The sequence below is a fragment of the Dromiciops gliroides genome, chromosome 4 (assembly GCF_019393635.1).
Source record: "Dromiciops gliroides isolate mDroGli1 chromosome 4, mDroGli1.pri, whole genome shotgun sequence".
Taxonomy (NCBI): domain Eukaryota; kingdom Metazoa; phylum Chordata; class Mammalia; order Microbiotheria; family Microbiotheriidae; genus Dromiciops; species Dromiciops gliroides.
The window spans coordinates 414,648,072-414,661,333 of NC_057864.1; positions in this window are offsets into that span (position 1 = coordinate 414,648,072).

Sequence of the window (13,262 nt, forward strand, 5' to 3'; positions counted from 1 at the left end):
TCCCTTGGGGATGCATGATGGAAGGGCCCTTTTCCTGCTCTGTCCTCCCAAGGCAGGTATAGGCATCCTCCACCTGCTTCCTGTTGACCTTGATGACTTTTAATTGTCTGCTGATCTAGAGCTAATGGGGAAGGGGGTCTGGCTAAATGACCTTCAAGGTCCCTTCAGGATTGAAATCCTATAGTTCCCCAAAACTCACTTTAGCTCCAACATCCTGAACCTGGGAAGTTACTGGGCAGTGGCTATAGCATTTAGAATAGACAACTTAGCTGTTCAGACACTAGAAAGCCAAGGTAGTTCAAAACTGAGCTGGGACTCAGAATTCAGGACCTTCCATCACTTTCTTTAAATACTCTGTAGTCCAGCCTCCTTAGCTGTTTCTCACACATGAATACATCAAATCACTAAATGGATAATTAAGCACCTGCTATGTGCCAAGCACTGTGCCTGAACTGGGGATAGAAAAAGAGATAAAAGACAGGGCTTGCTCTCAAGGGGTTTACAGTCTAATGGGGGAGATGACTGCAAACAAATATATACATACAAGATAAATGGGAAGGCACTGGAATCAAGAGGGGTTGGGGAAGACTTCCTGTAAAATGTGGGATTTTAGCCGGGACTTAAAGGAAGCCAGAGAGGTCAGTCGTTGGAGTGGAAGAAAGAGAGCATTTGAAGTATGGAGAGCAGCCAGGATAACCCTTCTCCTGACTCTATGCTTTTGCTTAGGCCCTCCCCCATGACTGAGATGCATTCTATCCTTACTCAGCCTCTAGAGTTCCCAGTTCCCTTCAAGCTCAGAACAAACATCTTCTCTTCCTACTCCCTCCAACGACTAGCACTTCTCCTCCAAATTGCCTTGTATTTATTTTTTATTGAAATAGTTTTCCATTTACTTATTTATGTTCATGTCATGTCCCCCAGTAGAATATAAGCTCTTTGAGGGTAGGGGCTGTTTCATTTTTTTCCTTATGTCTCCAGTGCTGGCACAGCTCCTGCCACATAGTAGGTACTTAATAGTAAAAATGAGATAATGTACGTAAGGCACCTTATAAACTATAAAGCTCAATATAAATGCTAGTTGTTATAGATACATATTTATATATAACGAGCCTTTTGATTGATTGATCACATAGCTTCCCTCTAAAGAGACAGGGAAAGAAAACTCCTTTCTCTGGATGTACCTTTTCTAAAAAGCAAATTGCAGCCTGGCTTTAAGTGTCCTGGTTTCTTGTCCTGTTCCCCCACTTCCTGCCTAGTGGAAACCACTCTGTAGCCAAGTCAAGAAACAGTCTGCCCTTGCCTTAACCTGCTTAAGCTGTGGGGCCTTGCCTACTGAGAGCCCTCTTTCTCCTCCTCCCCTTTCCCCGCCCCCCCTCTTGCCCGCTCACACACTCACACAAGAACAATGCCACTTTGTGGGTTAGGCAATGGCACAGGTTGCTTGTTGGTGAGACAGCTGTCACTCTATCCCCAAGGCCCAAACGATGTGTCCCTGGGGCTGTGATCCCAAGATTACTTTGGTATTTGGGTCTTTTAATTAGCAGCCCAGCATGTTGTAGCCCCTCCTCCCCTACCTGGCCTCTCTTTCTTTTCTCTCTAAATTAGCCCCAGGGCAGCATCCATTGCTTCTATCAGCACAGACCCCATTGACCGGCATTGACCACCATACAGCTAAGTCTGGAAGCTTTAGAGAAAGGGAGCGGCAGGACAAGCATTCATTTTGTGTGCACGTGGTAAGTCGATGCACTCACCCTGGACACACCATTTACTGGGCATTATTATAAATCAGGTGCAGAATTTAAATGTCACACAAAACCCAGGCTTTATCAGTGTTTTTCATCAGACCTTCTTTGTCCCAATCAGCCTAAGCTGGACTAACACACAGGAAGGTAATGGTAATTAATATGTAGGATGATGGTGTGAGACAGTGCAGTCACTTCTTAGTTTTCTCATCTACCAAAAATAACAGGGTTGAGTTAGACAACCTTAAAGCAGGTATTCTTAACCTGGGGTTCATAACCTCCAAGGGATCTGTGGCTAGCTTCTAGGGAGTCTCTGACCTTGGATGAAAAAAAAAACTGCATCTTTATTTTCACTAACCTCTAAGTGAAATTTAGTGTTTCCTTTCATTATTATATTAATCACAATAATGATAATGATAATAATCCTTAAAAACTAACATTCTGAGGAGGATGCTGGCTTCACCAGACTCCAAAAGGGGCACAGGATCCCAAAAAGGATAAGAAATTCTGCCTTAAAGTTTCCTTATTCCCATAAATTTATGAGTTTACATGATCTGCCTGGAAGCAGATAGTTATAACGTGTGAGCATTAGGGTACTGAAGCTGGAACAGACTTATGAGATCATGATAGCCCTTTCATGTTACATGTGAGGATACTAAGGCTCAGGGAGGGATCATGATTTACTGAAGATCACTACATTCCTGCTGGGAATATTCCACATTAATACCAGGTGAAGAGGTTGAGCTGGGTATTATAAAGGAGGAAGGGGAAAGGGAGGATGATGGTGAGATTAGAGTAGATCACTCACCCCTAGCCTTGAAGTTCAGAGGAGCTCCCTGAGAATGCACAGGACATCACATCTGCTTTCTAACCTGCTGGAGACTTGATAAATCTATTCTCTTCTTTCCGATGCTTTCTTGGTTTTTTCATCGTCTGCCAAGGAGTAGGAGTATCATAGGTGCCTTCTTTTTATTTTAGTTTGACAGGCATAGCAACAGCAGTGGGAGGCCTTGAAAACGTCAGCCTGACACTTTGCATGCTCTACTTTTCAGAAAGTTGTGTTTCAGTGCAATTCAATTTAATGAAGCATTTATTAAGCATCTGAGAGTTAGGTGATGGACTAGAGAAGAATCTTCTGAGATGAGAGACAGAATTTTTTGCCTTCCTTAAAGGAAAGAATGTGTTCAGAGGGTACCTTGAAAAGAGCTTCATTCATTCATTCATTCATTCATTCATTCATGTTCATTCGTTCGTTCATACTGTTATGGACCCAGAGCACCCCAGAAGTTCTCTGAGGCATATTAAAGAACCTTCTCCTTGAGAAACTATCCAAAGGACAGACATAACTAAAGAAAAAAGTGGAACCAGATCAGACTGAGCTAGCTTCAGGACCCCCCACCCTTCATTCTAGTCTCCCTTACCCCTAGGGAGATAAGTTTGGGTGTGGCTGCTGCCTTTGTGTTGTGAGGAGAGAGATGGCTTGAGAGATCTGTAGCCACCCCTCACCCAACTCCTCCAGCCACCACCAGTGGGGGATGGTCCTCCCTCACTAAGGGAACTTTCCATAGTCAGTTGGTCACCCCCATCAGTCCTCTATAAAAGTACCTGCCTGTCTCCTGCTCGAGGAGATTGGTATCTCAGAGCCATACCCTGTACCATGCCTTTCTCCCCATGAGAAGAAGTCCAATGATTTCTCTTTTGGTTTCCCTTCCCTTCCTCTGCCCCTAATAAATTACCATCTTATTCTAATTGCTTTTGTGTGTGAGAGGGTGTAATTCTTTTTTTAAAGTCTTTTTTCTTTTTTTTTTGTGAGGCAATTGGAGTTAAGTGACCTGCCAGGGTCACACAGCTAGTAAGTTTCAAGTATCTGAGGCTGGAGGCTGGATTTGAACTCAGGTGTTCCTGACTCCAAGGCCAGTGCTTTATCCACTGCACCACCTAGCTGCCCCAAGGGTATAATTCTTTAAAGAGGAATTCCTAAGGACCTCAAACCCCTATCCCTTTCCTAACCCCCACCCCATTTGCCCCATAACAATATATCCATCCGCCTGCCCATCCACCAACTCACCCACCCATCCATCCATCCATCCATTCATTCAAAATTTATTGGGCACCTACTATGTGAAGTTGGGCAAAATAGCATAAAAATGGGCTAAAAAGCTATAGATCCAAATACTCAACAACATGCTTATTGTCTCAGGAAGTTTTAATGAAAACCAGAAGATAATTTGGCTCTTCCAAGCCCCCATGTTTCTACCACCACCAATTGACTACTTCTTCCATAATAGATGACATGTGTAAGCCTCAGGTTATGACAGAAATATATGAACAAGCTAATTGTTTAAATGCTTTTTCCCATATTACTAAGTTTCAGAAACACACACACACACACACACACACACACACACACACACACACGGAATTCCCTTCTCTCTATGATGTCAAATGTAGAAGCTTCCATTTCCAAACTGAATGTGCATCCAGAATTGAAGGATAAAGTTTGACAGATGCCCCACAGGATTTAATGGTTGAGATTAAAATAAAATGTATAAATCTGAATTCTGAGATTGCTTCTACGTTGCAAATGTTAATTCCTAACAGGAACTTGTAGATAATTTTATCCTGCAATCAGATGCATTTAGTTACCTTGGCAGTCTACTTTTTGGCTCTGGGCTTCTGTTGAGGAGCCCTAGGGAGCAAGGATTCTATGAAGCCAAGTAGTGTGAAGAAAACTTTTTCTTGATTGGTTCTAGGCCTTAAGCTCTGGGGACAGGGGATCCAATCAGATCTGAAAACAGAAAATAAGTACATACATCTCAGGCAGTGTTATAGTTCGGTTGTAGGGTCCCGGACAGTGGGGCCCCTTTCCCCTTAGGGAATTGTCATACTTGACAGCTTTCTAGTAGAAAAGACCTCCTGGTGGTACAGGAACAGGTTGATAAGATTCCAACACCTATGACATCATTATTTTGGGTGCTGAGGTTTACAAAAAGAGTTCCTGCTTAAGTGGTCAGCTCCAGACAGTTCTGATTATTCTATGTACATAGTTATTCAGTAACAGACCAGCTAAATCCAGGTCCCAGGTGCTTCCTCGTCTCTAGAGCCAGGGGCCTTGCCTCATAGCATCTCAGACCCATCTGATGGAATGTTGAATTTTAAACTCATTTCCCTTATGTGAGGAGTTCCTAGGACCTACTGGTAGATTTGGACATGGTATAGGGTAATAGAAAGATGTGAAATCAGAAGGCTTAGATTCAAGTTATGGCTTTCACTTTTACTAGCTATATGATTGTGGTCAGTCCACTGAGTTTAACAAAACTTCACTTTACTCATCTTTAAAATGGTGTAGTGGTAGCTTGGACTTAGGAAGACCTGGGTTCAAATCCTGCTCCTGATACTTACTGACTGGTGACTCTGGGAAAATCAATTAGCCACTTAGTGCCCCAGGTTACTATCTAAGGCCATATATATATATATATATATATATATATATATATATATATTGAGGAGTTACTCACCTGCCTTGGTATGGGGTGTTTGCCCATGGAGAATTTTCTACACTATAAAATTGTAGGCATGGACCAAAAAATAAAATAAAATGGGACTGATAATAAACTTGGGTAACTTATTTTACAGAGTTATTTTGAAGAAGGTATTTTGTAAACTGTGGGCAGCTGAGTGGCACAGTGGATAGAGTACCAGACCTGGCGTCAGGAAGACTCATCTTCCTGAATTCAAATCTGGCATCAGACACTTCTCTAGCTGTGTGACTCTGAGCAAGGCACATAACCCTGTTTGCTTCAGTTTCCTCATCTGAAAAATGAGCTAGAGAAGGAAATGGCAAACCACTCCAGTACTTTGCCAAGAAAACCCCAAATGAGGTCATGAAGAGTTGGAAGTGACTAAAAACGACTGAACAACAATAGTTTTGTAACCTATAAGGCACTGTGCGAAATGCCGAAACATGAATTGGCCTTGGGCTCAAATCCTGCCTCTAACAGCAGTATTACTTCACCCTGAGGTGCTCCCAGGCAATGCTCTAGGACTATCAATTACATGAATTGCTGATCTGCATTGGTAGAGGGAATTTCTATACCAAGAGTTTTCTTTTTTGATAAAATCCTAAGTCCAGGCTCCCCTCCCCCTAAACAAGACACAGCATAAATATACATTATTATTGCTATCTAGAAGCCTTACATGGGAGATTACTAAACTGGCTACTGCTACTACTGTAGGATTCCCTGCTGGGAGAGCACAGCCCTATTATCCCCTGTCCCCCTGGGATAGTACTGAAATAGTCAGCAATCCCCTCTCTTTACAATGAGCACCATGTCATCTATCCCTGCCTCACCTCCTACTCCTGGTGCTGAGTAAGTCCCGGAGGAGATGACTTCAATGGAAGATGTCCACTTCTCCGAGCAGGTATGTGGGGGGAAAGCTTGCTTCATTTTGTGTAGGATCTAGGGATGAAAGAAGATGTGGGATGAGGAGGCCAGGGCTCGAGGAAGGGAGAACTTTGAGCATGGTTTTCTGGCTCTGGTCATTTTCCATGCTGGCCAGCAGGGCTAGCTGGCCAGCCTGGCCTGATTTCCCTAGTTGTTAGTCTTCTTGTTGTAGTCTAGCCTGATCATCTATTGGCAAAGTGCTTTACATGATTTCCCCTTCTTCTCTGTACAGCTGGATCTCATAGGCTTCTTTTCTTCCCCCCCCCCAGGTTTATCTGTTCTCCTTTAATAGTCAACAAGCTCCTTGAAGACATGAACCTTGTATTATATGAGATGTGACAGCAAAGTAATATTTTATTCTTTTTTTGTTTTTTTGGTGGGGCAATGAGCTTTAAGTGACTTGCCCAGGGTCACACAGCTAGTAAGTGTCAAGTGTCTGAGGTTAGATTTGAGCTCAGGTCCCCCTGAATCCAGGGCTGGTGCTTTATCCACTGTGCCACCTAGCTGCCCAACAAAGTAATATTTTAAAATAATTTTTAAATTTCTTTTGTTTTTAAGTTACCTAAACTTCCCCCTGAATCACTTCTCTCCTCCTCCCAAAGAGACATCTCTTATAACAAAGGAGTTCTCTTTTAAGAAAAAAAGGAAGAGGGAAAAAAAGATCAAAACTGATCAATATATATATATATATATATATAACCCCTGCCAATGATGCCACCTTCCACACCCCTGTGCCTCCCCTCCTTTGCAAAAGAGTAGGGCTGGGTGATGTTTTCTCACGTCTTTTCTTTGGGGCCAGGCTTATTTTTTAAAAAACTTTGCAACACTCATTTTCTATGGTTTTGTCAGACTGACTTTTTTAAACAGACATATCTGAATTTATACATTCAAATGAGTTTTGTCTATCAGTGCAGTCACTTCAAGAGGCCAAATGTTCATTTTAGTGACATTAAAATGGCTCAACTCATATTTGGAAGCTCCTCTTTTGAGGAAAACTGATCTCATTACTCTAAAAGATCGTGGCTTATTCGTTCCTGTCCCTTCATGCTCCGTATTATTTATCTTGGATGAATATTGTGAATCAGATGGCCCTATTCACCATATTGGACTCCAAATATGGAGTCAACCCCCTTCTTAAAGTGTCAGGATTTACCACCATTGATAATCCCGAGGATATGCAGTAGATTCTGAACCCAGGTTGTCTTCTTTCTTCCTTCCTTCCTTCCTTCCTTCCTTCCTTCCTTCCTTCCTTCCTTCCTTCCTTCCTTCCTTCCTTCCTTCCTTCCTTCCTTCCTTCCTTCCTTTCTTTCTTTCTTTCTTTCTTTCTTTCTTTCTTTCTTTCTTTCTTTCTTTCTTTCTTTCTTTCTTTCTTTCTTTCTTTCTTTCTTTCTTTCTTTCTTTCTTTCTTTCTGCAGGGTAATGAGGACTAAGTGACTTGCTCAGGGTCATAGAACTAGTAAGTGTCAAGTGTCTGTGGCCGGATTTGAACTCAGGTCCTCCTGAATCCAGGGCTGGTGCTTTATCCACTGTGCCACCTAGCTGCCCCCTAAAGGGGAGACTTGAACCTAGGTTGTCTTTTTTTTTAATGCAGTACATTATGAAGGCAGTACTAGGAGAGCAGTTCCAACAATACAATAGTGATGACGTGGTTAGCACAGCAGTCCCAGGTAACTATTTTTAAGGGTACAACACTCATTTGAATGTCTAAGTTCTGATATGTTTGTTTAAAAATAAGTCACTTTGTCATATTACTCTTTGTTCATGTGTCTCTTATATTCCCCCCTCCCCCCAGAGCCTACGCAGTGCAGAGTACATAAAAACCACTTCATAAATACATGTGGGTTGACTTTTTGATTGGTCTTCACACGATCAGGTTTGTCAAAAGTAATTGTTAACATAAGCTCTTCCCTTCCCCTTCTTCAACAGCCCAGCTCGATACCCAGCTGGTTCCCTGCATATGGGCAGTGGGAGCTCAAGAGAGTCTTATCCTGGGAGTCTTCCTTGTGTCTATTAGTCACTGACTCTGTGGCTGGCTGACTCTTTGGGTCTACTTGAGGAAGAGAACCCCAGACCCAGAGACAGCCCAGAAATCAAGCGCCAGCTCCCTCCAGCTCCCTCCTCTCTTTCCAGAGTTGTCTCTCTCTCCCCCTCCCTCCAAAGTGCCCTAAGGTCTCCACTCCTACCACCTGCTCCTTTTGCTCTTTGCCTCTGGGGAGTAATTTAAAGAAAACACTTGAGCTTTGGTCAATCAGGAGTTCCTAGGTTAGGCCATCTTTAGTTGCCAAGGGAAACCTCCCTTCTCTCTCTGAGCCTATCCCCCCTGCAGAGAGGGGGCCATTGTTCTGAGAGTGAATAGGCCTCTGTACAGCTGCCCTTCTCTCCAGTGGTGCTATGCTGCAAATAATTAATAAACATTTGCTCAAACTATTAATATTTAGGCCTATGGAAAAAGATCCGAGGGGGTCTAACGGCTGCTTTTATTCCTGGGCTGGTTCCATCTGCTCAGGACCCAAGGTTTTTCTGATTTCTTACATGGACTGGAAGTGAATGGATTCCTAGGCAAAGCCTTCTGTTTGCTCCTTTCAAGGTAGTCTCAGATAGGAGCAAACTCCTGGGCCTGCCCCAAAGCAGTCTGATACTACTAGGGGCTCTCGCTTGGCTGGTGTGGTACAAATTTCTGGATACTCAGATGTGATCTAGTGATAGGCTAAAAGCTGCTGAAATCAAGAATTCAAATTTCTTTTTGTAAAAATTGATTCCCTTGAAAGCAAGTTGAACCCCGCCCCCCCCCCCCGATTTTTAGAACTAGGGCAGGATATACACTATACAGTATAAATAATATACATATATACTATATATTAAACTACATATATGTATATTCTAGTTCTAAAATGTGTATTACTTTATTTGATATACAATATATATCATGTGATATATATTATATATACTATAAATCATATAGTGTATATACATATATACTATATTACGTGTAGACAAATATTGAGAAATAGGAAAGAGAGAGCAAAAGAGAGGGGAGGTAGAGAGAGATGAGAGAAAAAGAGGGAGAAAGAAAGGAGAGAAGAGAGAGAAGAGAAAGAAAAAAGGTGAGAGAGAAAAAAGAGAGAGAGAGAGAGAGAGAGAGAGAGAGAGAGAGAGAGAGAGAGAGAGAGAATCTATCATTGTTATGGATGAGAATTGTTTTTGAAAGATAGTGAAAAAATAGCCAGCCCTTAAATCACCTCTCTTGAATTTACCTTCCATATCAGCCATCTTTTCATCTTTTTTTCTCTTCCCCCCTTTTCCCTTCACTCCTTGGTCACTGATGCTTTCCCCAGGACCCTTTACCCTCTTTAAAGAAGTTGAAAATCCTAGTGGTTTTGAATACTATCTCAATTCAATAAACATTTATGACACACCACCTTTGGGCAAGTCACTGGGGGACAGATACAAAGACAAAAGAGAAAAAAAGGAGAATCACTTACATTTAAGAAGCTCATATTATATTGTCCAAGAGTCTTTCTGGATAATTCTAGCAACTCCATCTAGGGTTGCTCATTTTATTGCTAAACTAGTCACAGACAAGAAGCATCCTCGTTTCCCTGGTGGAACAAAAATGATTATGTATTTGTCAGAGGGAAAAACGAGTTTAAAATAACATTACCTTATAGAAAATGAAAAGTTAGGGAATGAGCTCAGCTGAACTATCTTACTGTAGAATGCTAGAGATTTGTTCATGGTAGAGTTCTTTTACATAAATGCTTACCTGGAGGAAAATGACAATGAGTGAATAATTATGAATTACCCCCACTAATACTATCCCCATCCCATCTCTGGAAGTCAGTCTTTTCTGAACTGGATTAGGAAGGCCTCCCCTAATTTTAAGGAGGCAGGAATCACACTTGGCTTATACCTGATTTAAAAGACGCTAAAAAGGCCAAGTACTAATACTGAGATGATCATTTGGGTCAATTATCTTATGTTGAGAGTGGACCAGAGTTAAGGGTTAGGGAAAGGGAAAGGGGAGGGAGGGGTCTTTAAAGATTTTACTATAGAAGGAAAAGTGTTACTCTCTTTGGTTGTTTTCTCTGATCTCATTTGGGGGAGAGGGGAATAGGGCTAAGCAGAAAACTAAAGGATCTAGAATGACTGTCCACATTGATTACATTCACTAAAGTTATTTCTCACAACATTTTTTTTTAAACCAGAAGATCCAGCCAGGCTTACACTCCTTCCACAATATTAAATTTGAAAACGGCATGTCTTTGGTGTGGAATGTATTGCTGTATATGAAATTGGACAGATATCAAGATATAGTATAGTAAATTTTTATTTTTGCACCGTGGTTGGCCAAAAAGTAAACAATGAAGTAAAACTCTATAAGACAATAAAACTCCTCCCCACTCCCTCCACCTAATAAAGTTGGCAGCTGGCATTATTTCCCTTGAATGGGCAGGCTTTCAGAACTAGAGTTGTTTTTTTTTCCAGAGGCGGTTATTGGTTGTCAGGATTCCCCTGCTTGAATGTCTATATCTGCCTTCAAGGTTGTCAAGAGCCAACACCAAAGGACCAAATTCCCAGCTATGTATGGGACCTTTAGTCCTTTGCAATCAAAACCCCACAAAGGGATTGGCACAGATTTGTCTCATTGACTTAACCATTTTTTTCTCACAAGCCACCCGACTTTAACCATCCCTAAATTGCCATCATATGGTAGTATGGCACTTGTGTGAGAGTAGTGGGTTCCTAAAGGACTGTTTGCTTTATCATAGGAATATTTGGAGGGGGGATGGACGGTGTCCTGGTTCCCATCATACTCTAGATATTGTAACAGTACCAAAATGTCATCTAAACATAAGGATTTTGCTATGTGTTGGAATAAGAATCTAATGAGATAATATTTATGAGGTACTTATATGCTAGCGATATAAGCAACATAAAGCCAAAGTCCTGGCAAGCCCACACATATCCATTTTTGACCTGGAGCCCCCTGCCCATACCCCTCTGTGCATCAGTGTACTATGTCATGTGTTAATGTTGGTTTTCTAATTACAAATAGTGGATACTTTCACAACCCATTTACCTGTATGGACATGCTTTGGCTGTGAAAGATGACAAAAGGAGGTCCCAAGAGGAAATAATGACAATCCGCCCAGCTGGAGGAAGAAACATATGTTTGTTTGGACAAGTTGCATCCGCTCCTTGATATTGCTTCTCTTAACTGGATAAAAGAGTACTCTGTATAATGTATACAGAAACTCCTGTTACCGGCAGAATTTTAAAATATTTATACCGCATACAAACAATGCCAAGGAATTCACTACAAGCCATATATTGACTTAATAAACACGGCCCTATTATGCAACATTTGTCTTGATTATATACAACTAGTTATTGATTATGGTTGAGGAAAGGTTGAAAACACAGCTTTCACGAGTAGCATTTGTGTATATAATAACCAGTTGGGCCTGGCTACTATAAGAAATGGGGGAGAAGGAGGAGGAGGAGAATTGGTGATCCTGGACGCTATAGATTTGACTTCTGCTTAGCACACAAACCTCAAAAGGAATTTAGGAAACTGGTGAAAAAAGCATTCAAACCTTTCTTTCTGTGTGTGTCATTTTTTTTCTGCTAACTCACTACAGTGGAACTACCCAACTAGTAGGTTTCTAGTTTTTATATTGTAGATTTCCAGACTGGCTGCCAAGATTACTCCTCACTCTTTGCTATGCACTCCTCTTCATGATTGGTTTGCCAAGATTCCCACAAGGTACACTACAACTCCAACCCTCAGCTTAGGAGTTTTACTGTTAAGACACCTCACCCCTCCTGCCAGTCCCAGAAATCTCAAGGTGGGGCAGCTAGGTGGTGCAATGGGTAAAGCACTGGCCCTGGATTCAGGAGGACTTGAGTTCAAATCCAGCCTCAGACACTTGGCACTTACTAGCTGTGTGACCCTGGGAAAGTCACTTAACCCTCATTGCCCTTCAAAAAAAAGAAAAAAAAAAGAAAAGAAAAAAAAGAAACCTCAAGGCTTTGGGGAAAGGGAAAGTGTCTTGTCCTCAATAATACACATGCCATTACATATGTTACCTGTGTTTTATTATATACATTCACATATATATCAGTATCCATTTTCTTTCCCTTTCAGTAAATTAAATGTCTGCATAAGAAAAAGGCAGCATCAAATATACACATATTTATATGAGATAATACATACATCCTCATGCATGCAAGGTTCTACTTCTTTCTTATGTGGACATTTTATTTAATGAAAGCAGAAGAAAAAGGATATTTCACACGAAACAGAAAAAAAAGTAGCTTGAGGGAAAAACAGACTGGGCTGAGAGAACCTAAAACCCCATCAGATTACAGTTTTGAGAGGACCTAAGAGAGAACAGTTTCTCAGAGTGAAAGTACTGACTGATAGTAGAGGAGGGTAGGTGAGTACAGGGGATAGTGTGTTGGACTTGGGGTTAGAGAAACCTGAGTTCAAATCCTGCCACAAGTACTTTCCAGTTGTGTGAACTGGACAGGTACTATTATCTCCTCTTTCAGCCTCAGTTTGGTTACCTGTAAAATGGAGGCAATAATAGTACCTACCTACAGAATTGTTATGAGGCTCAAATGACACATGCAAAGTGCTTTGCAAACTTTAAAACTCTATATAAATGGTAGCTATTATTATTATTGTTTTAGGCTGATTTGACTGTGACTGTTTTCAGAATTTGGGAGGTTAATGTTGGGAATGTAAATCAAATAACTGAGACTATGGCAAAGGAGTCTATTTGTGTGATATTTGACAGAAATGTAGTAGTAGTAGTAGTTGTTGTTGTTGTTGTTGTTTTTGCAGGGCAATGAGGGTTAAGTCATTTGCTCAGGGTCACACAGCTAGTAAGTGTCAAGCTAGTAAGTGTCTGAGACCAGATTTGAACTCAGGTCCTCCTGTATCCAGGTCCTCCATTTATCCACTGCGCCACCTAGCTTCCCCCAGAAATGTAGTTTGGGGGCGGGGTTCACAACCTAACCTGTGAACTACTCATAAAGAGCCCTGATTTGAGACACTAAAAGCCAGGTC